This window comes from Myotis myotis, unplaced genomic scaffold, assembly GCF_014108235.1.
Source record: "Myotis myotis isolate mMyoMyo1 unplaced genomic scaffold, mMyoMyo1.p scaffold_m19_p_8, whole genome shotgun sequence".
Taxonomy (NCBI): domain Eukaryota; kingdom Metazoa; phylum Chordata; class Mammalia; order Chiroptera; family Vespertilionidae; genus Myotis; species Myotis myotis.
The window spans coordinates 48,899,412-48,919,921 of NW_023416390.1; the positions used below are offsets into that span (position 1 = coordinate 48,899,412).

Below are 20,510 nucleotides of genomic sequence, written 5' to 3' on the forward strand. Positions count from 1 at the left end.
TATCCCTTCAGATGGAAAATGGCCACACATCTCAGTGTCACGCTGAGGAGTAAAGGGGGAATGTAAAGTAGTTCCTAAACATCTTACAGAAAAGAGGTGCAGTGTTACCCTGGCTCTCTGGCTGGCTTCGTCCAGTTGGCCCCTTCCCTGTCAGTTCTCATTTTATTTATTTATTTATTTTACACGGTCCTAGGATAGAATGAACCACCTCAGTAGCTTCTGAGGCTAATACATTTCTGTCACCACAATTCCTTTAGCAAACCTGGTTCCCTTCACTTCTGCAACATCATGCAGAGTTAGTGATCGAGTTTGCGCCACAGTTCTCATTTTATTTTTTTTATTTTTATTTTTTAAAAAATATATTTTATTGATTTTTTACAGAGAGGAAGGGAGAGGAATAGAGAGTTAGAAACATCAATGAGAGAGAAACATCGATCAGCTGCCTCCTGCACACTCCCTACTGGGGGTGTGCTTGCAACCAAGGTACATGCCCTTGACCGGAATCGAACCCGGGACCCTTCAGTCCGCAGGCCGACACTCTATCCACTGAGCCAAACCGGTGCTGGCCACAGTTCTCATTTTAAAGTGCACGTTGGTTGTGAGCTGCACTCCACGCCTTGCCCGTGGGTTTGGGGCAGGTACGCCGACCAGGTAGGTCAGCACTGATCACAGTGTGTGTCTTGTTCATAGTAAGAGCCCGGAGCCGTTTGCTGGCTCAGTGACCATGCGCCTGAGTTTACCAAGGAAACACTGTTGGAAACGCTGTTTTCCACTCTCTTGACCCCCCCAATCCTTGACATCCACTTGTCCCTCGGGTTCCTGTTAATAGCTGACAGCCTCCCTCCCCCTGCGGCTGGTGGTGTTGGTGAGCAGCCATCTGCCTGCTCCTTATCTGAAACTTCATGCAGGCTCAGCCACTAGGAAGGAAATATTCCTTCAATCACCAAGTGCACTGAAAGCCTTTGTTGTGGGATGTCTTTGCTTGTCTTAGGTGCATACAGTGTTTAGGTAAATGTGGCTTAACAGTTGGTACGAGACCTTTCTGTGTGTAGCTGGTTTGACTCATTCTTGGGCTCCTCCGCGTTGACCTCTGGCGGGCTGCTTAGGGCCCGTGGGCAGCTGTGCCTCCCGCTCCGGGTTCCTGGGGCAGGTTCGTCCCTCAGAGGCTACTTGTCGATGGGAGCCCTTTGATTTTTGTCTCCTCAGTTTGCTATTTTTCAAAATAGAAACAGACAGTCCATTGATACACCGGTGTGTACGCGACGGCCGGGCCTGTTGACCTGGCTCCGACAGTCACGCAGCCTGTTGATTTGACATTTGTCGTCAGAAACCGTCTCTTTTCTTCCCTGTGGTCGCCCAAATGAAGAAACAGTTTCCAGTATGTGTCTGTATTTGCCATGCATCATTCTCATGTTTGGAAGAGAGGGGAGGCCAGTGCGGCAGCTGTTCTCGGGGGGGGGGGGGGGGGGCCTCGGAGCCCGCTGTGCTGCCCTTTGGCATGGGAGAGGCAGATGCCAGAGTGGGAAGTGTTCATTGGGAGCCGTATAATTCCCTGTGGGTAGGTGGCCTTGCCTTCATCCTGATTGACTCCTTTAAATTAGGGAAGAAATATAGTAAGAAATAGAAACAGACCAGGATGGCTTCCCTGGTAATTTGGTAATGTAGGATGATTTCTGTGTGTGTGGTAATTATAGAAATTAGGGATATTTGTTTTCCTGCTAAAGGCAGAGTATTTGGCCCATTCCAGGTTCTTTTGCTGATAGACAGTGTGGTTTAATTTCTTTTTACCCTAATTTTTCTGTCTGTGACATGGAAGTTCTGTCTGACCCCAGGCATGTAGTAGAGGGTAATGAGAGAGTCGATATTCCTGGACCCTCAGACACGCTGTAAATTCTACATGAGGACATGCTAATAACCACTCGTGAGAACAGGGTTCACTGCAGCTACATAACTCCTTTTCAACTCTTCACTGATCCCTGTGCATGAGAAGAAAGGCTCCGCAGCCATTACTCCCTCACACGTGGCTTTCTAGGAGCCTGTCTCTGGCCGCCTTTGGGGGTTTGACAGCTTGACCCTGTGGTGTTACACCATTTAGCTGCTGGATTCGCTGGGTGTGGAAGGGTGTAAAGCATTCGGTAGAAGTCACATGCTTAGGGCTGTGTGAATCTTCCGTGGGAGCGCCTGAGCTTCAGAGGGCCGATGTCTCCACTGTATGTGAGTGAGAAGAACCTTGAGTCTCCACATTCACACTCATATTCATATACAATGTCTGTTGCTAAAACCTACCGATGGCAGGGCAGGGGCAAAGGGTTAGGAGCTGCACTGATGTCCAAATGCCAGCTGCTCAGCCAAAACGCATATTGGCCCGAGAAGGGGTGAGGTGAGGAAACGTACTACACAGGTCTTGTTATTGCTGTTGCTTGTGTTTTCATGGGCGGTAGGATCACTGGAGGATTTTTGTTTGAACTCTCTGAATGATGAAATCGAGAAGTTAGAAATAGTGAGCCATTATCGGAAGGAGGAAAGGGATATTTTATCTCTGCCACATTTGTCTGGGACCATTGTGAATGGGAACAATGGGACAGTCTCGGTGAGTCCCAGAATTTCTTAAAACAGCCTGTAAGATTGGGTTCACAGGAAGGACCCATTTGCTGGCTTCATTTCATCCTCCTTTGTGCTTAGGAATAAATGATAGGAATGTTATAATTCACATTTATTTAAACCTAGAGGCCTGGTGCACGAAATTCATGTACAGGAGGGTTTCTAGGCCTGGCCGGCGATCGGGGCCAGCCAGCTGCCAGCCGGCGCCTTCCTTCCGGCTGCCAGCTGGGACCTCCTTTCCCTGGCTTCTGGCTGCCAGCTGCCAGCCGGGGCCTCCCTTCATTCCGCGCCATCCACTGGTGGTCAGCAAATGGGTCATAGTGAGCGATAGAACTCCCGGTCTCCTGGTCGAACTCCCGTGGGGACACTTTGCATATTAGCCTTTTATGTATATAGATAGTTGACCCTTGAAAAACACTGGTTTGAACTGTGCAAGTCCACATAGATGTGGACTTTTTTCAATAAATACACAGTCAGCCTTCTATGTCTGTGGGTTTCACATCTACAAAAACTTGAGAAGAACTAAGGTGATTTCAAATGCTTTATAAATGGATTTTAGTTTTGTTCCAAGTCTTCCCAGTAGAGGGAAGTGATGGGTTTTAATTCTGTGAGGTTGTGCAAAGCAAACTGAACAAAAGTTTTTGGCTTTGCGGAAAGTCTCAGATTTGGAGCAGAAGGGTCACAGGTATGTTAAGTTCTTACTGAGCCATGAGTGTTAGGCACCTTAGTCAGCTGGAGTGAGGGTTTGTGTGTTTGTTTTTAACTGGACAGGAGGTGGAAGGGTGATGATTTTAAGTACTTTTAACTTTTGCCACTTTTATTGTAAATCAAAGTAGTGTAACATTTATATTTTACATAATTCATGTCAAAACCAAAAATCTCAATTTTGAGGATGGGATTGGAGAATTTTTAGTATTTTGTGATCAAATTAATGGCTCAGGGCCAGGGAAACAGGAAGGAGTGAGTCCAAGTGTTTGATACCTCTGAAGGAGAGGTGAACTGACCTCTCTGCCTTTCACATTCAGTACGGATTTGATGTAAGAAATGCATTCAGGCAGGCCCGAGCGTGTGTGTCCTCTTATTACTTGTGTTTCTCTTCCCCACCCTCTTGTTTATAAGCAGCCACATAGTAATCTATCTCATTGAGGTTCTCCCATTCTCAAAAGGGAGGAAGGAGGGCTGTGGTGGTTGAGTTTGCTATTTTTCCTATTTTAGAGAGCAGGTGTCCAGAGAGGTTAAAGTTACTGGTTTAACTAGATCTGTAACTGGGACAGATGTTCCCCTAGTATAAGCCCATGCTATGTTCATTAATTTTTTTTATTTTAAATGCATCATTTTAGTCAGTTTAGATAGAATGTAGAGTTCATTTGGTTAGGAAAGTGCTTTTGGACACTAGGGGGTGCCATCAGAATAGTTCATTTACTCTGAGACTCTGTGGACAGGAATTGAAAACCTTGGAGGTTGTAGTTTTGTTTTTTTTTTTCCTTTTGCACTGTGCCTGCTGTAAGGAGTTTGGCTGGCTGGTGTTTGTGCTGGGGATGAACTAGGCACAGGAGAGGATAGAGGAAATAGCCAAGTGGAAAAAGCATCATAAATGACTGTCAATTCAGTCGGTGAGTTGAATAAAAAATGCATTTACTCTGGGTTAAGTGGCCCCTTTCTAGTGGCATTTGACTTGGAGCCAGGAGAATCCACTCTGGAAATTGTGATCTGCTAGTCCTGGTAGCTGCAGTTAGGGGGAATATTTGTATTTTCAGATTGAGGTGTCTTAGACACACTAGTTGGAAATTTAAAAATAATGTCATACATTTTGTAAATAGTACTGTGAGTGATGCCCTGTGTACAAATGTAGTTTGTAGAGAACTGATTGTTTTCTTTTACTGGAAATGAATAGGCAGAATCAGTGACCTTATTTCACATTCAGTTAAATATTTGGGATCTGCGTGTTCAAATGCATTATGTGGCTCTTTTCTCTCTCTCTCTCTTTTTTTTTTTTTTTGCCTCTGGAAAGTTTGCTAACTCTTTCCAATGCTTGTGTGCATCAGCTAACTTCTCTGAAACTTAATGGGCTTACACGTGCCCAGAGAAGGCCTCACCTGGCTGCTCATGGACCATACTGAGCATCGCTGATAACGAATGCAGACCGACTGCCGCAAAGGTGGTTTCCTTCATCCACTTTCCAGCTCACTCTAACACCAGCATACCCTTTCCTTTACAGGTAGATAAACCAAGAAGAATGGAAAGGAAATTGGCTAAAGTTGCAGAAAAACTAGAATAAAAAGTTTGATTTTGTGTGTGTGTGTTATGAAAACTCTAATCGTATGAGTGTCTTCTCCCTGCTTTAAAATTCTTCCATGGCTTCTTGTTAATTATAGGATAAGTTCCAAGTTCCTGCCACGTATAGGATGAGGTCCACATCACTTGTAGGGTAAGGACCAGTCAAGGCTCCAAGGCTCCGTGATCTACGTCCTGACTACCTCTCTATCCTTTCAGTCGGCCACTCGCCATCTCACCCATGGCACACATCCTTAGAGAATGACTGATTCTACTTTCCCACCAGTGCACTCCTGAAATTCTCACATATGTTTTTCATGAAGGTGCATGTACTGGTCCCTCTGTTTAGAAGGTTTCTCCCTGAACTTGTGTCTTTCTAAGTCTAGCATCTCTGCTGTGAAGCTTTCTCCTACTCCCCCACCCCCTGCAGCCCAGAGAGTTCATTAGCCTTTTGTCTGTATTGCTTTTCTACCTTGGGCATGATTCCCTTGCTGCACTCAGCATCGTCTCTAGTTTATTTCCTCACACTTTTGCCTTGTGTACCAGACACAGGGTGCCGTCTGTATCTTGGGTGCAGGAATGGTGTCATAGTGTTCCCTGTCCCCAGTACCCAGCACCGTATCTTGGTCAATTATAACAGCTGTTTGTAGAATTGAAGTTTGGTGAGCCAGATTGCAAAGTGATGATGATGGCCTTTCATGGGAGCTGTTGGGAGAGCATAAGGGCGGGCAAAGCAAATCTGCTTTTAGTTGTAAAGGAAAATAGTGACGATGTTTTTCAGTTGGTGCTGTATTACTGTATTTTATATCTAGGGCTCAAAGTTTAGGTTTAAAATCCCTTGTTATCACCAACTTGCTAAGGGTCTTGGGTGAGCCAATTAGTTGGACTCACCTTTGCCACCTTATCACAAAGTAGAATGGTTAGATTTTATTATCTAGCATTTGTGTATCATCTACCTTAGAGTATTTAATAGCAAAAATTTAGTCCCTACCACTCAGCACATTCATTACTGGCATCTTCGTCTTCAGCCAGCACACACATTAAGTTTTCCTGTTACCTGAAGCCACATCAAATGAGGAAGATATTTCAAAACTAGCTTTAAATTGGCTTTTAGTGCTTTCTAATTTTGGATTAGCTGTCATTTATCCCCCCATTTAGGGGAAATAATTTAAACTTAACCCTTTAAATTTAACTTGATATCATGATCCTGTAAATATTTAAAACGAGTAGGACATTTTGGAGAAGGAAAGGCGAAGGAGATAGGAAGTAATGGAACTTTTGTGCATAATTAGGAAAGGAAGGAGTCCACACCAATAGAAGGAATCCAGGCCTTTTGCCTTCCCACCTCCCTAGCCTTTTACTTTGTGGCCATTCACCACATGAGACCAGCAGAGGGTGCTGTGCACATGCTTAAAACATCACTGTGTGAGTGCGGGGTGGGGGTGGGGGGGACGGTGGTGCTCTGCTTGTTTTATGTTAAACAAATTTTATTGTTATAATAGAAATGTATGGCTTTATTGTTCTTTTTTTTAAGCCCAAATGTATTTTTGCAATTCCTTTTACTTTGAAATTAAGTAGTTTTAAAATACAGTGGGGCCTTGACGTAGGAGTTTAATTTGTTTCGAGACCGAGTTCGTTAAGGAGCTCCTTAAGGAGCTGGTTAACTCAAATTACTCTGTCAACTCAATGCAAAAAAATCGCCCGAGAGACAGCTGATATCTCAAAAAACTCGTTAGTCGGGACACTCGTAAGTCAAGGCCCCACTATAAATTAAAATTCAAGAGGCCCAGTTAAGGTTGCACTTTGATACAGGATTTTCTAAGCTTCTCATTAAATTCTCACAAATTCTAATACTGATTTAGAAGAGTGTATACTAACTTTTAACTTTTTTCTCATATACAGAAAGAATAAGGAGCCTTTGTACAACTTGCAAAGCAACAATAGAGCTAAGAAATTCAAACAATAGTCCTTAATTTAACCCAAATTTCAAAAGTCGTTTGAAATTGTTTGGGTTGTTATACAACCAGTTTGTTAGTTGATATAATTCAGCTGGGGAGGAACAGGGAAGATCCTGTTTTATCAAGACCAGAAGGACCCCTTTGGGCAGTGGTTCTCAACCTTCCTAATGCCACTCCCCTTTAATACAGTTCTTCATGTTGTGGTGACCCCCAACCATAAAATTATTTTTGTTGCTACTTCATAACTGTAATTTTGCTACTGTTATGAATCATAATGTAAATATCTGATATGCAGGATGTATTTTCATTGTTACAAATTGAACATAATTAAAGCATAGTGATTAATCACAAAAACAATATGTAATTATATATGTGTTTTCCGATGGTCTTAGGTGACCCCTGTGAAAGGGCCATTCGACCCCCAAAGGGGTCGCGACCCACATGTTGAGAACCGCTGTCTTAGGGGATAAGGACAAAGTTCCGAGGGGTGAGCTTTTTCTGTGACTCTTCTCTGTGGAGAACAGTATGAGGAGGGAAGGGAAGGAAGAGGAAGGTGAGAAGCCAAGCCTGGAAAGAGGTGGGAAAGGCCCAGGAATAGCTCTCTTGGTCAGGAAGCTGGGATCCACAGAAGTCTGTGCTTGAAGTAAGGCTGAGCTTGGTCTCTTCTGCCAGGCCCAGCAGCACCCGGCTCTGCCACTCGCTTACTGGGTGACCTTGGGCTTCAGCCGAACCCCCTTTGTCCCATCTGTGACATGCAGTTTGTTCAGTGGCATCTCATTGATCCTCTAGGTTGAAAATTAAATTCTTAATTGGGCCTTTGGTGTTTGGCACAGTGCCAGCCGTGGGCAAACTACGGCCTGCAGGCCGGATCCGGCCTGTTTGAAATGAATAAAACTAAAAAAAAAAAAAAGACCGTACCCTTTTATGTAATGATGTTTACTTTGAATTTATATTAGTTCACACAAACACTCCATCCATGCTTTTGTTCCGGCCCTCCGGTCCAGTTTAAGAACCCATTGTGGTCCTCGAGTCAAAAAGTTTGCCCACCCCTCTAGTCCCTTCCTTATCTTGTACTCTCCACCCTCATTCTCCACGTATCTATTTACCTACGCCTCTTGCACATGCAATTGTCCCTTCTGCTTGGATGTGTCAGCTGCCTCCATCCTCAGAAGACCTTAATGTCAGCTCAAAGAGTCTTTTCTCCAGGTCAATCAGTTCTTTCTTGATGGATGTTTAGATTGTCTGCAATTTTTAAATTGTTAGCCACATTGGGATGAACGTCATTGTGCATGCATTATTGCTTTTATGTTACTTAGTTGTTAGGATATGTCCCTAGGAATGAAATTGCTTAGTCAAAGAGTACCTATGACTTATAATTATTGATGCATATTGGCTTATTGTTTAAAATGGGAGACGATGTATTCAAATCCCAGCCTGGTTCTTGGGTCTTTTACTTGTAGAATAATATGTTACTTACATTCATACACACACACACACACACACACACACACACACACACACACACTCAGTGCCTAGCATATGGTCTTTAATATTATTTATTTTTGGTATTGAAATGTCATTCCTGCAAATTTGTTTTATTTCATTTCCACCCCTAGATATGCAAGTAGCTATTTTGTAGAAAACATTCTAGGTCTTTTGGCAGTACAACCTGAGACTTTCAGTAACTTTGGAAGAGATAAGAATATATCATGTACTAAAAGCTGATAGATAGAGAGCCTATTATGGAGGCCCTGCTTGGGGTCCTGAACTCTTTGGGTCACTAAAGGTAGTTAGAGAGCCATTGGTGGAGAGAAGGGTGGGGAGCCCTGTTGTTCTGCAGCCTGTTCTTGTATAAGGAATTATGTTTCACGGGGATGGGGCTGGGTGCACTGTGAAGAGGTGTTTTTGCTCACTGTTCTGTCACTGCAATCTCTTTTGTCCAGAACAAACAAATGATATGCCAGCTGCCAGCCTGAGGGTAATGATCAAACCATTTCATCATCCCTGGGTTTCTGGTTTGAGAGGGCTCATTATGGAGGTTCGATGTGAGCCATTTATTTGTGCTGCACCGGGTGCTGGTCACGCCAGCATCTGCAGTCACAGGACAGCACCACACAGTTCGGATAATGAGCTGTTCCTTTTTAACTTGCTTTTGTCATATACTAGTGTCCTGGTTCAGATCCCCTATGATCGTAATATTTATAGTTTTTCGAGTTGGAATCCCATTTTTCTGAATCATTGCACAGGATATTTTTGAAAAGAATAACCTTGAGATTACATGCCCACTGCCCCTTGGCTGGCATTGAACCTTGGGTGAGTCACTCTGCTTCTCCGAGCCTGATTTATTCACCTTCCCAACCTCCAAGGTTTTTTGTGAAGTTTAAACATGACAGTTTATATCAAAGGCTTATGTAGCATCTGGAACATAACAGGATTCCAGGGGTGCTTTAGCCCTCTCTCTTCCCTCTTGCATCAGGAAATGTTTTACGAGGAAGAGGTTGTGTGTTATGTAGGAGAGCGTAAGGAAACACTAGTAAATGTCGTGTGAGGATTATCTTTTATTTCCTTAAGGAAATTAATGTCTAAGGTTAGTGAATTTCATCCTACTCGTTCCCTCTTTCTTTCTGTCTCTGTAGAGCCCCAGCAGCTAATCCTGGTTCTTCAAATAGAACTGTTTGTTTTCGCTCTTCTGCTAATACATACAGTCTTGCTAGTTTCCTTAAGGACTTCACATTACTGAAGTTTATTTAGAACTCTAGGGTTCATTTTTGTTTCAATTGTAAGATTTCTGAGTTCTTCATTTATTTATGAATGTCAACGTCATAATTAGAAAGACTTCCTACTTAGTGTACTTTTATTAGCAATTACAATGAACTTATCTGTTAGACCAAAGTAAAAGTTTTCTGAAATAAATGACCTCTAGATCAGCCCCTCCCACTGACTTTTTCTGTGTTATGATGTTATTTCTATGGGTTGTCTCCTGCATCTCTGTTACCACATTGAGAGAGATTTTCCTGTCCATTTTCCTTACAAAAGCTTAATGCCTACTTGTTCTAAAACTTCCTGGGCAGATGCTCAGGCCCCTTAACCAGAGATTCACTTCAGTGAGTCTAGAGCTATGAGCCAGGACTCTGCATTTTCTATTTAATATATTTTATTGATTTTTTTTTTACAGAGAGGAAGGGAGAAGGATAGAGAGTTAAAAACATCGATGAGAGAGAAACATCGATCAGCTGCCTCCTGCACACCCCTTACTGGGGATGTGCCCGCAACCAAGGTACATGCCCTTGACCGGAACTGAACCTGGGAACCTTCAGTCCGCAGGCCAACGCTCTACCCACTGAGCCAAACCAGTTAGGGCTCTGCATTTTCAATAAGCAGTTAAATTAATAGTGGTGCAAATGGCTGAGGCAGCCCTTCTGGTGTGTCTGCAGGTTTGGAAGGAAACCATATTGCTAAGCTCACTGTACAAAACACATTTAATAATTCTGCTTTATAATTATATAGACATAATTAAATGCCTCTATTTCATCTCCTGCTTTTCTCCCTTTGCCTGCTGGCCTTTGGGCAATGCTGTTCCCACCTCTCTGTCATTCACACTCTGAACTCCACCGGAGCAGCCACTCCTGGTTGTTGCGTAGAAGATCTATCTAATCTGCATCCCACCAGTTGCAAGCTGAGCTATTTGATGTGAAGCAGCTGCAATATCTCCTTAAACCATGGCTTCTTTTGGTCTTGCCTAATTCATCTTATATTCATTATTAAAGTGGGCATATCTGTCTTCAGTGTGCTCTGACTTTACTAGCATTATTAATGTAGGCACTCGTTTTTACCATCCTCATAATGCCTGTTTCTTTGATGCATAATAGAGGGAGGTGTGTGGCAGTCTAACCAGGCAGGGTGGATGCATGAGCTTTCGGCCTACCCTTGTGCAAAGTAGGGGATGCAAGAATGTGGATGGAGAGTTTACATGTTGTTTCCACTTTCTGTGAACCCAAAAATACAATGCAATCTTTGCTGGAGGTAGGAGAAAGAAGAGAGGGTTAGGAAGCAGCTTTGAGCTCATATTATAAGGGAAGTTCTAATAATGAAAACCAAAGATGAAATAGACTGGAATTAAAAATTGTGAAGCTCCTGCAGGACTGGAAGAGACCTTAGCTCTCATCTCAACCAGGGCTTCCCAGCCAGGGGTCGGAATGCACTGGTGGGCAGTGAGTGGGTCGCAGGCGAGCAGGGCTTGGGGTAGTGGAGTTCTGGGCCCAGTTGCTGTGAATCACTTTAGCAGATTATCCCAGTATGCAGTACAGATGTTATCATTTTCTGCACGTGCCAAGTTTGTGACATAATCTACCAAACCACTGGTATTAAAATTCTGTGAACAAACAACAACAACAAAAATTTCACCTGGAAGTCTAAGAATTTGAATATAGGAGATTTTGAGAAAGCTTAGGAGTTTGAAGACTACTGGTCTGAACCTATCAGATACTGAGTTCTGTGGAGATTGAATGGATGTTTAATCAGTGACCAAGACCAAGATCACTGCATTTGGGTCCTGGTTCAGTGCTATTTTTTTAAATATTGTTTAAGCCGAAGCCAGACGACACAGATACAACGAATTAATGGACTGTAAGTTCATTAAAGAAAAGGAACTGTCCTATTTGGTTGTCTTCAGTGCTTACCATGTTCTGTGACAAAATAGGGGCTTAGTAGATGTTGGCCGAATGAATAAATGTGGAAGTTGGGCTGGATGTCTTTCACTCCTCTTCCAACAAGCATTTAATTTTTATTTCTTACCAGTGGTTGGAGGCAAGGAGGGCAGGGTTTTTTCTGTTGGACTTGAGGATAGCGCGAGTTCTTATATTGCAGGCCACATTTAAACTTCTAAGAGCCTTAGGAAGTACAAAAGAATTTGAAAGTAGGATTTAGATAGATATTGAAAACTTCTCTCTGAATTTATAAAGAGAAAATTGCTCATTTTTTGGAACGAGTTTTGCTTGTTTTAGAGTATTTTTTTCCTTCACTGTGCACTTGTGAGAAATACAATAAGTTGGGCTTCCTAATAGCTAGATCCTACCTCCAGCATAGATTACATTGTATTTTGGGGTTCACAGAAAGTGGAGGCAATATGTAAAGATCCAGAAGAAAAAAGAAAAATCTGGAAGCTGAACTGTAAGTGGTGTGTTATACGTGGGGGTAAATGTCTATATCAGCTTTGCAGCAGCAAGAGAAGAGAGCTGTGTCTCACCTGTCGTTCGGCCCTCGCATTGGTGTTTTATTTGTTTTTAAAGTTGACCACTCAGAATTGAGACCGAGACTCCTGAATTAAGCTGATAAAGAGGTGGCTAAAATGTCCCTAAGTGGATGGTGCCTCTTAGCTTTAGGCAGAAGCAAACACAAATATTCTTTGAAGGAACACTTTTCTCCAAAGATAAATAAAACATTAGAAATAAACAACTAATTTAGGTGCCCTCTAAAGAAATTCAGATATTGGAATTATCTATAGTATATATTCTATGTAAATAATTATATAGGAAATGTTACAATAAATAAAGGATAGAATCATAAAAATGAATAAGAATCAAAATATAAAAACTGACCAGGCAGGCCGGCTAGTGTGGCTTAGTGGTTGAGCAGGAGGCCAGTCACAGTTGCGGGCTTGATCCCCAGTGTGGGGCATGCAAGAGGCAGCCGATCAATGATTCTCTCTCATCATTGATGTTTCTCTTTCTCTCTCTCTCCCCCCGCCCCTCCTACTCTCTGTAAAAAAGCAATGGGAAAAATATTCTCGGGTGAGGACTTAAAAAAAAACACAGTTTCTTTATGTTGTGGTCACAGGACATAGTCACTATGGACAGTATTACAGTAGCTATTACCACTGATGGTGGATTTATAAGGAATGTGCAAGTGAGTAAAATTCCCAGTATTCTCTCACAGTTTGGGTTTTATTTACATGTATTTTTATTTTACTTCTCAATTTTAATTTACTTCTCAGGGCAAACAAAAGGCCAGATATTACACCGGGCAGTTTGTATGCTCCAAAGCTGAATGTAGGTACACAGATGTGAAGTGGTTTTTTTTGAAGGTCAAGTAGCGAGTCATGAGCCAAGATTTCCTGTATTTGACGGCAGCTCCCTGATAAGCAGAAATGCTTGGGCTAATTCCTCACCTAAGGCTTTCTAGAGGCGGACAGACTAGGGTGGTGCCTGCCTGGCAGTAAGTGTAGTTCGTCTAATGCAGCCGTGGGCAAACTACGGCCCTCGGGCCGGATCCGGCCCGTTTGAAATGAATAAAACTAAAAAAAAAAAGACCGTACCTTTTTATGTAATGATGTTTACTTTGAATTTATATTAGTTCACACAAACACTCCATCCATGCTTTTGTTCCGGCCCTCCGGTCCAGTTTAAGAACCCATTGTGGCCCTCGAGTCAAAAAATTTGCCCACCCCTGGTCTAATGTCTTCTGGGCAGGGGCCTTCTTCTTTCTCACGGGGCATGGTAAGCGAGGGGAGACATCACCTGGAAAGCTCCAGGCTCCCCAAAGGTTGCCCTGTAGCAAGCCGTGCTGCAGAAGGGCCCCCAAGTTCAAGGCCTGAGGGCTTTTAAAAGACCAATTCATCATGCTGTGAAGTTATTCATCTGAGAATTACAATCCAAAAAAAGCAAAGGTTGCAATATTTGAGAATAAAGCCTGAGGATAAAATCGCAGTCACCCCCTGATTTTCAATTTAATAGCCATGAAGTTAACTAATGGTTACGTTCAAAGTATTTTGTAAGCAGTGTCATGAATGCTAAATAGATGATTATAGTAAAATAACTAACGGATAATTTTTTTTTAAGTTAAAGCCATTTCATGTAAAATAACTGCCATTCTCCAGGTGACTCATCTATTGTAAAAATAGCAGATCATCCAAATGAATCCTGGGTTATTTTTGAGTGAGTTTTATATTATTGTGCACTCCACATAATCCTGGATTACAGTTTAAGTTTTAACCCTTGTGCAGCTTAATCTGGAATATAATCTATTCTTTCAGATTTTAGTTCTAACATATGTGTATTCCGTAGGAGAGGCGGTAATAACCATGACAGTAACAAGAATAATAATAATTAGCTCAGCTTTATGGAACTTAAGCTAGACCAAATACTGTGCCGAGTGCTGGACTGATATTTTCTCATTGAATCACCCCAAGATCCTTATAAGGCAGGTACTAATGTATCTCCGTATTGCAGAGAAGGAAACTGAGGCTCATAGAATGTAATTTATCTGGAGTCTCACAGCCAGTATTAGAGTGGGGATTTTTGCAGAGGCAGTCTGGTTCTAAAGCCATTGTTTTAAAGTATTATGCCATCTTGCCTCCACACTATCATTACTTTAAAAATACATCAGAATCTTGAAATATTGTGATCCTCAAAATCTATACACTAGGACTGCAAGGCAAGACTGCCTGGAACAAAACCCTCATTGCTCTTTAAAGGAAGACGTCACTCTTATCTTAAATTTCAGTGCTAAAGTGAGGTTCTAGAATAAATATAGCTCATCCATAGGACACAGCCAATTTCAATTCTCCCAGAATTGGAGTCATCCCTCACATAAGGTCTTGCTTGCTCTTTTGGTTATGAATCCTGCAGATCCTGGCTTTAAAAATCTCAATGTGTACTGCGTCATGCATCCTTTAAAAGACATGATTTGGTATTTCCTGCAGATATCAGCCCCTCTAAGAAATGGTGTTTGCTTATTTAAAACTAGGGGCCCAGTGCATGAATTCGTGCACCTTGAAAGGAACTGTGGGCCACGAGGTTGCGGTGGGCACAGGGGTGGGTCTTGGCTCATCCTCCATGCCCCCGCCCAGCACCTCCTGCCACGGTCCCTAGTCCCCTGTCTGCCGGCAGCCCCACTCCCACTGCCACTCCCACGCACTGATGGCGCCGGCCCCGCTCACACCTGCTGATGGCAGCATCACCCCTCAGGAGCAGGGGGAGGTGGAGAAGCCCTCAGGGGTGATTGGGGCCAGCAGCCACTGCTCGTACCCACTGATGGTGCCGAGAGATTGGCTCCGGTGCTGGGCGCTGGCAGCAGGTGTGAGTGGCAGGGCTGGCGCTGGCAGCAGGCACGAGCACCAAGCGGGACCGTGGCTCATGGGAGCAAAGAATTTTCAGTAACCACCAGAGGCTGCCCTGATGACAGCAACTGGCGCCCTGCCTTGGTCTGGTGTCCCTACTCACCTGCTCCACCATCCTGCTGTGGCCGATGCCTGCCATGTTCCTTGCGCACCCCCTGGTGGTCAGCGCATGTCATAGTGACCAGTTGTTCGGTTGTTCCACTGTTCGGTCTATTTGCATATTAGGGTTTTATATAGATAGATAGATAGATTTCCCCTTTAATTTTTCAGGTGTAATAGCTGCAGTTTGTAGGTCCGAACTTGCACTTGAAATTGATTTACAAACTCAGACTCCCTTTCCCAAGACCCCTTATTTGTAAGCCAGTTAGTCACATCTCACTGTGGGGATTTTCTGAAGTATGCCCACTGAAAGGGGGGAGTTCCGAGGCCTGAGGTGCTGACTCTGTTGTTGTACAAAATGACTTCAAGGTACCTGCATGGGCCCGAGCTGGTTAGCAGTTTGCTGACTCCTTGAGTAATGTTGTACCTAGTGGAGCAGAGGCCTTGCTTTGTTTCCAGTGAAAACCAGGCTGGAAAAGATCATGGTAAAGCTGTGACGTTCATCAGAATGAGTAGGGTGGGTGGAGTTCTCTTTTGTTCTCACATTAACCCATTTTCTGACAGTAACTAAAGGTTATAATGAAGAAGCACTTTGAAAATCTGGCCTGCCTACTTCTGTCCAACTCACCTTTGTGAAATTGTTTCTCATATTTTCTGCCCAAAATAGTTTTACTCATGTTAGCCCCAAAAGGCAACATATTATACAGTTCTTTGCCTTGCCTTTTTTCACTGAATATATTTACACATCTGTCTACAACTTACCTCATTCTTTTCAAAAAATACATTTTTGTTGATTTCAGAGAGAAAGGGAGAGGGAGAGAGAGATAGAAACATCAATGATGAGAGAGAATCATTGATTGGCTGCCTCCTGCACACCCCACACTGGGGAGCAAGCCTGCAACCCAGGCATGTGTCCTGACTGGGAATTGAACTGTGACCTCCTGGCTCATAGGTCGACACGCAACCACTAAGCTACACCAGCCAGGCTCATTCTTATTTATTATCACTACCTAACATTGTAGTGTAAGGCATATTGCCATTTATTTAACCAGTTCTCTACTGTTGGGCTTCTGGGTGTTTCCAAATTTTTGTAGTCACAAACATTGCTTCATTAATTATTTTTGTATGAGTGTCATTCTGCATGCATTTAAGATTTTCTGTAGGATAAATATTCCAACCAGAAATGCAGGGTCAAAGGTATATGTGATGTAGATTTGGTAGATATTGGCCAGTTGTCTTCCAGAACATTATGGTTTTCAAACCCTCATTTCCCACTGCTCTTCAGTCAGAATGCCACACTTTAGCTAGGCTAATTAGGAGCACTAATTAGTGGCCCTGGAAAATATATACATTTTCACCTGTTTTCTGAATTTCTGCAAGTGTTACTTCTTCTTGTCTATTCTACATCTTCACGATTCCTTCCTGAACACAGGAAATTCCTCTTTTTTTTAAAAAAAAATATGTATTTATTGATTTCAGAGAGGAAGGGAGAGGGAGAGAGAGATGGAAATATCAATGATGAGAGAGAATCACTGATTTGGCTGCCTCCTGCACGCCCCTACTGGGGATTATGCTCACAACCCAGGCATGTGCCCTTGACTGGAATCGAACCTGGGACCCTTTAGTCCGCAGGCCAACACTCTATCCACTGAGCCAAACCAGGTAGGGCGAAATTCCTCTTTCTTATGGGCTCACAGCTTCACAGTTTATGTTGCTTTTCTTTTCTGAGTTTTTATGGTCTGCGCACACTGTACTCATGTTGAAACTCCATCTTCCACTACTTACAACTTAATTGTTTCTTTGGCTAATTCAAGCATGATTATCAGCTGTTTGAGAGCCCTTTGCTTTCTTTATCTCATTTTGAATTCCGCCTTCATGCCCAGGACAATGCTTTGCACATTGTGGGATTCTTTCTTAATCTGCTGAGGAAAAGGGATTTATTGTTTCGGTTAAAAAACAACAACAACATGCTTTTTATGAGGAAAAAAATGATACAAAACTCCTAGAAATATCACCTTCCAGAAATAACTACTCTTGACATTTTGTTACATGTCCTACCAGTTATCTCTTTATGAATACACACACACACACACACACACACACACACACACACTCAGAGAGTTGTGTACCGTTTTACACATGAGCTCACCCTATTACAACTGTTTGGTACCTTGCTTTTCTGCAATAAAAGAATTCGATCTTTCCCCATGTCAACTGGTTTGATTCTGTATAATTTTTAATGACAACTTAGTTGTTTCTATACACAAAAACCTAGTGTATTTTAGTCAGTGCTGAAGGGATTGACATTTATGGTTTACTAGTACTGTTTTCTGTCTGAGTCAATGCAGCGTTGACACTAGTGCAGTGTCTCTTTTGGTAAGGCAAAATCTTTTAACATGAAAGAGCTTGGCTACACATTGTGGGGTCTAAGTAAATACTTATAAAAGAGAAGAGAGTTTACAGAAGTATTTCTTTTCCTAGGCAGCTGTCACATTGTAATAGCTGGGGTCTTCCGTAGCAGCATTCAGTCATCAAAAAGTATTGAGAAATTTTATTACATAAATAAAGGGAAAAAAATCTCAAGAGATAGTCCAGAGAAAAACTTTCTATGGATTCTTGAGTGCACAAATGCATCATTGCTTACTTCCTTTTATCCTGCTGTGTGGTAACTACCTGCCTTTCTCTTCCCCAAAATGATGTTGGAAAGCGTGTCTAATTTAGAATGTTATAAAAGCCGTTTTCCTCCTGCCAAGGTACAGAGAAGAGCAATGTTTTTCTTTCTTGGAGAACAGTTTGCTTAGGAAAATATGTACCCTAATGAAAAGGCCTATAGCTGGGGGCTATTTTGAAACCCACTTAAAAACATTTTGATGTGTTTATTTCTTTACTCCTACTCTAATTTATTTCAGAGAAGATTTGAGATGGTTTACAAAGATGCCAACAATGGGCTGGGCCCCAGCCAGTGTGGCACAGTTGGTTGGGCAGCATCCCATGCACCTAGAGGTGGCTGGTTCCATTCCAGGTCAGGGCACATAACCCAGGTTGCAAGCTCAGTAGGGGGCGGGCAGGAGGCAGCTGATTGATGTTTTTCTCTCCCTCTCCCTTCCTCTCTCTCTAAAACCAATAAAAATATATTTAAAAGGAAAAAAAAAACACAGCTGGATAAAATTCATTTGATAGATGACAAAAAGGAGGTAAAGAGAAAATAAAGACAAGAAAATGAACGAAAGCCCAGGAGTAAAGTTAATTCACAAAATACACATGAAACATGAAATTGCTATTTTTAGAGTTCCCAAAAGGTTGAATATGGGCAATTTTCTATGGTTTAACCACAATATGAAGTCCTTTGTACTTGCTTGAGGTAAACCTCTGACTTGGTTCTGAGCCAGTGTGATGGGGTTGTCGTCTCATTACCATTCCGATTAGGACACAGACCTCTGACTAAGAAGTCCATTCCCGATACTGGGGCCAAAGAGAAGATGCACCTAGAGAAGAGATGTTTAAACAGTATAAATTCACGATCGCAGGAAGTCACAGCTGGGAGGGCCTCGAGGGGCTGCCCTGTTCACCCTTCTTAGGGCCGAGTGAGGCTTTGTAGTTGTGCAGTGCATTAGAGGGGCCTCTGCACATGACTCTGACCTTGAGTCAGGTGCTTACCCTCTCCAGTCCACAGTTTCCTTGTTTCCCAAATAGCATAAGGATTGGTTCATGAAGATTAGGTAAGATAATGGATAAGAAAATAAAAGAAAGCCCAGGAGTTAAAGTTAGTTAGAGGGAAATGCAAAGTGAGATTCTCTTTCAGACACAGTAGCATGGCCATAATCTCACAGACATGAATGGAAAAAAGGTTGCTGTATTTCTTGATTCTATGTAAAATGTCCATAATGGTCAAATCCATAGAGACAGAAGGTAGATTTGTTTTGCCTAGGGCCTGAGGCTAGGGGAAGTGGGGAGCAATGGCTAATGGGCAGGTGTTTTTTTTTTGGGGGGGGGGGTTGATAAAAGTTTTTATAAAATTGATTATAGTGATGGTTGCACAATCCTGTGAATATCCTAAAAACCATTGTACACTTAAATAGGTGAATTGTATGGTAGGTGAATTATATCTCAAGAAAGCTGTATTTATTTAAAGAAGATAGCGCGTGGCAAAGTTTAGTATAGTGTAGTCAGCGTGTACTACGTAAGTGCTCAATAAATGTATGATTTTCTGTGTGCGTTGTTTTAAACAAATGAAACTGAGCCAGCATGATGTGGGGTTTTAGCCACATTGCCGTTATGATTAGGACACAAACCTCTGACTAAGAAGTCCATTCCTGATATTGGGGCCAAAGAGAAAATTCACCTAGAGAAGAGATTTTTAAACAGTATAAATTCATGATCCTAGGTCCTAGGAGATCACAGCTGGCAGGGCCTCCAGAGGCTGTGACATACCTTTTCCTGATCAGGTGGCTCCGTTGGCCTAACATAGACCCTAGTTCTCTTGCAGACTTGAATCAGCACGCCCTTCCCTGCAGGAGGGCAGCTGCCAAGGCCAGCATTCGCCTGCTTTCCCTTCCAACGTGGGTCCTCAGTTGTTTAGACTTCAGTTGGCCTTCGTTTCGTCTTGCACTTTTCTGCAGTAAAGATTTTCAAGTTTCTCAATTTTGGATGCAATGTAAGCCTTGACAAAGTCAGCAAAATTTCCAATTAGCCATGATCAACTGTTTGAAAAATTGATTCATGGCCCTGGCTGCTATTGACTTTCCAGAGACTGATTTGCCCGTCTAAGAATTACCCAGGCACTTCGCTTTTTTCCTTTTTCCCACACAGCCTGACTTTGGCAATTTCACTTTTCAAACTTTTCTATTTGCAATGGGCGGGGCAATCAAAAGTAATGGGACCCATATCTCTCGAGCTTTCTCAGAAGCAAATTCAGCATAACTTTTGAATTTGTAGTGTTGGTGTGAAGTGAAATTTAGGTTTCCTATTATAATTTGTTGTATGTTTGTGTTATGGTATTTGAAAATACCACTTTCTTTGGCCCCTGCATCGGGGCAGTGCTAATTCATTGTGACATGAAGAAATTATAAAGGTTGTATTCTCAATCCAGTGAAACTGTCAGGGTTGTAGATCATTTGAATTATATTAGTTTACTAGATTGGTTTTAAGGAAAACACATAAATTGCCAACAACCTGAACTATGTATATGGTTAACTTTGTATAAAGCTTCGTGCCTTAAAGGGTATAGCTGAGCATTTGACACATATTACAGTAAAATGGAAGCTTTCTGAAATGAGATTTCAGGAATCCTCAGGTTTCCAGAATAGCTTTCTCTGTAGAAGTAGTTGGGGAATCAAGTATTAGGACCCCTCTTTGGAGCACGAAAGTAGCCACCAAGCAATAAACATTAATCAATACAGGGTTAATGAAGAGACGAACTCTTCATGGTAATAGCTCCACTTGTTTGGATTTATATTTTCACT

The 20,510-nt window shown here is 42.4% G+C and overlaps 1 protein-coding gene and 1 non-coding gene across 2 annotated transcripts in view; one reads left to right on the forward strand and one right to left on the reverse strand.

The window, feature by feature from the left end:
- Nucleotides 1-20,510, forward strand: part of STK39 (serine/threonine kinase 39) — a 271,030-nt gene that overhangs the window by 118,089 nt on the left and 132,431 nt on the right. The window lies entirely within an intron of this gene.
- Nucleotides 183-315, reverse strand: LOC118662318. Its single transcript, XR_004969702.1, has one exon. It is a non-coding gene; the product is annotated as a small nucleolar RNA SNORA66 (small nucleolar RNA).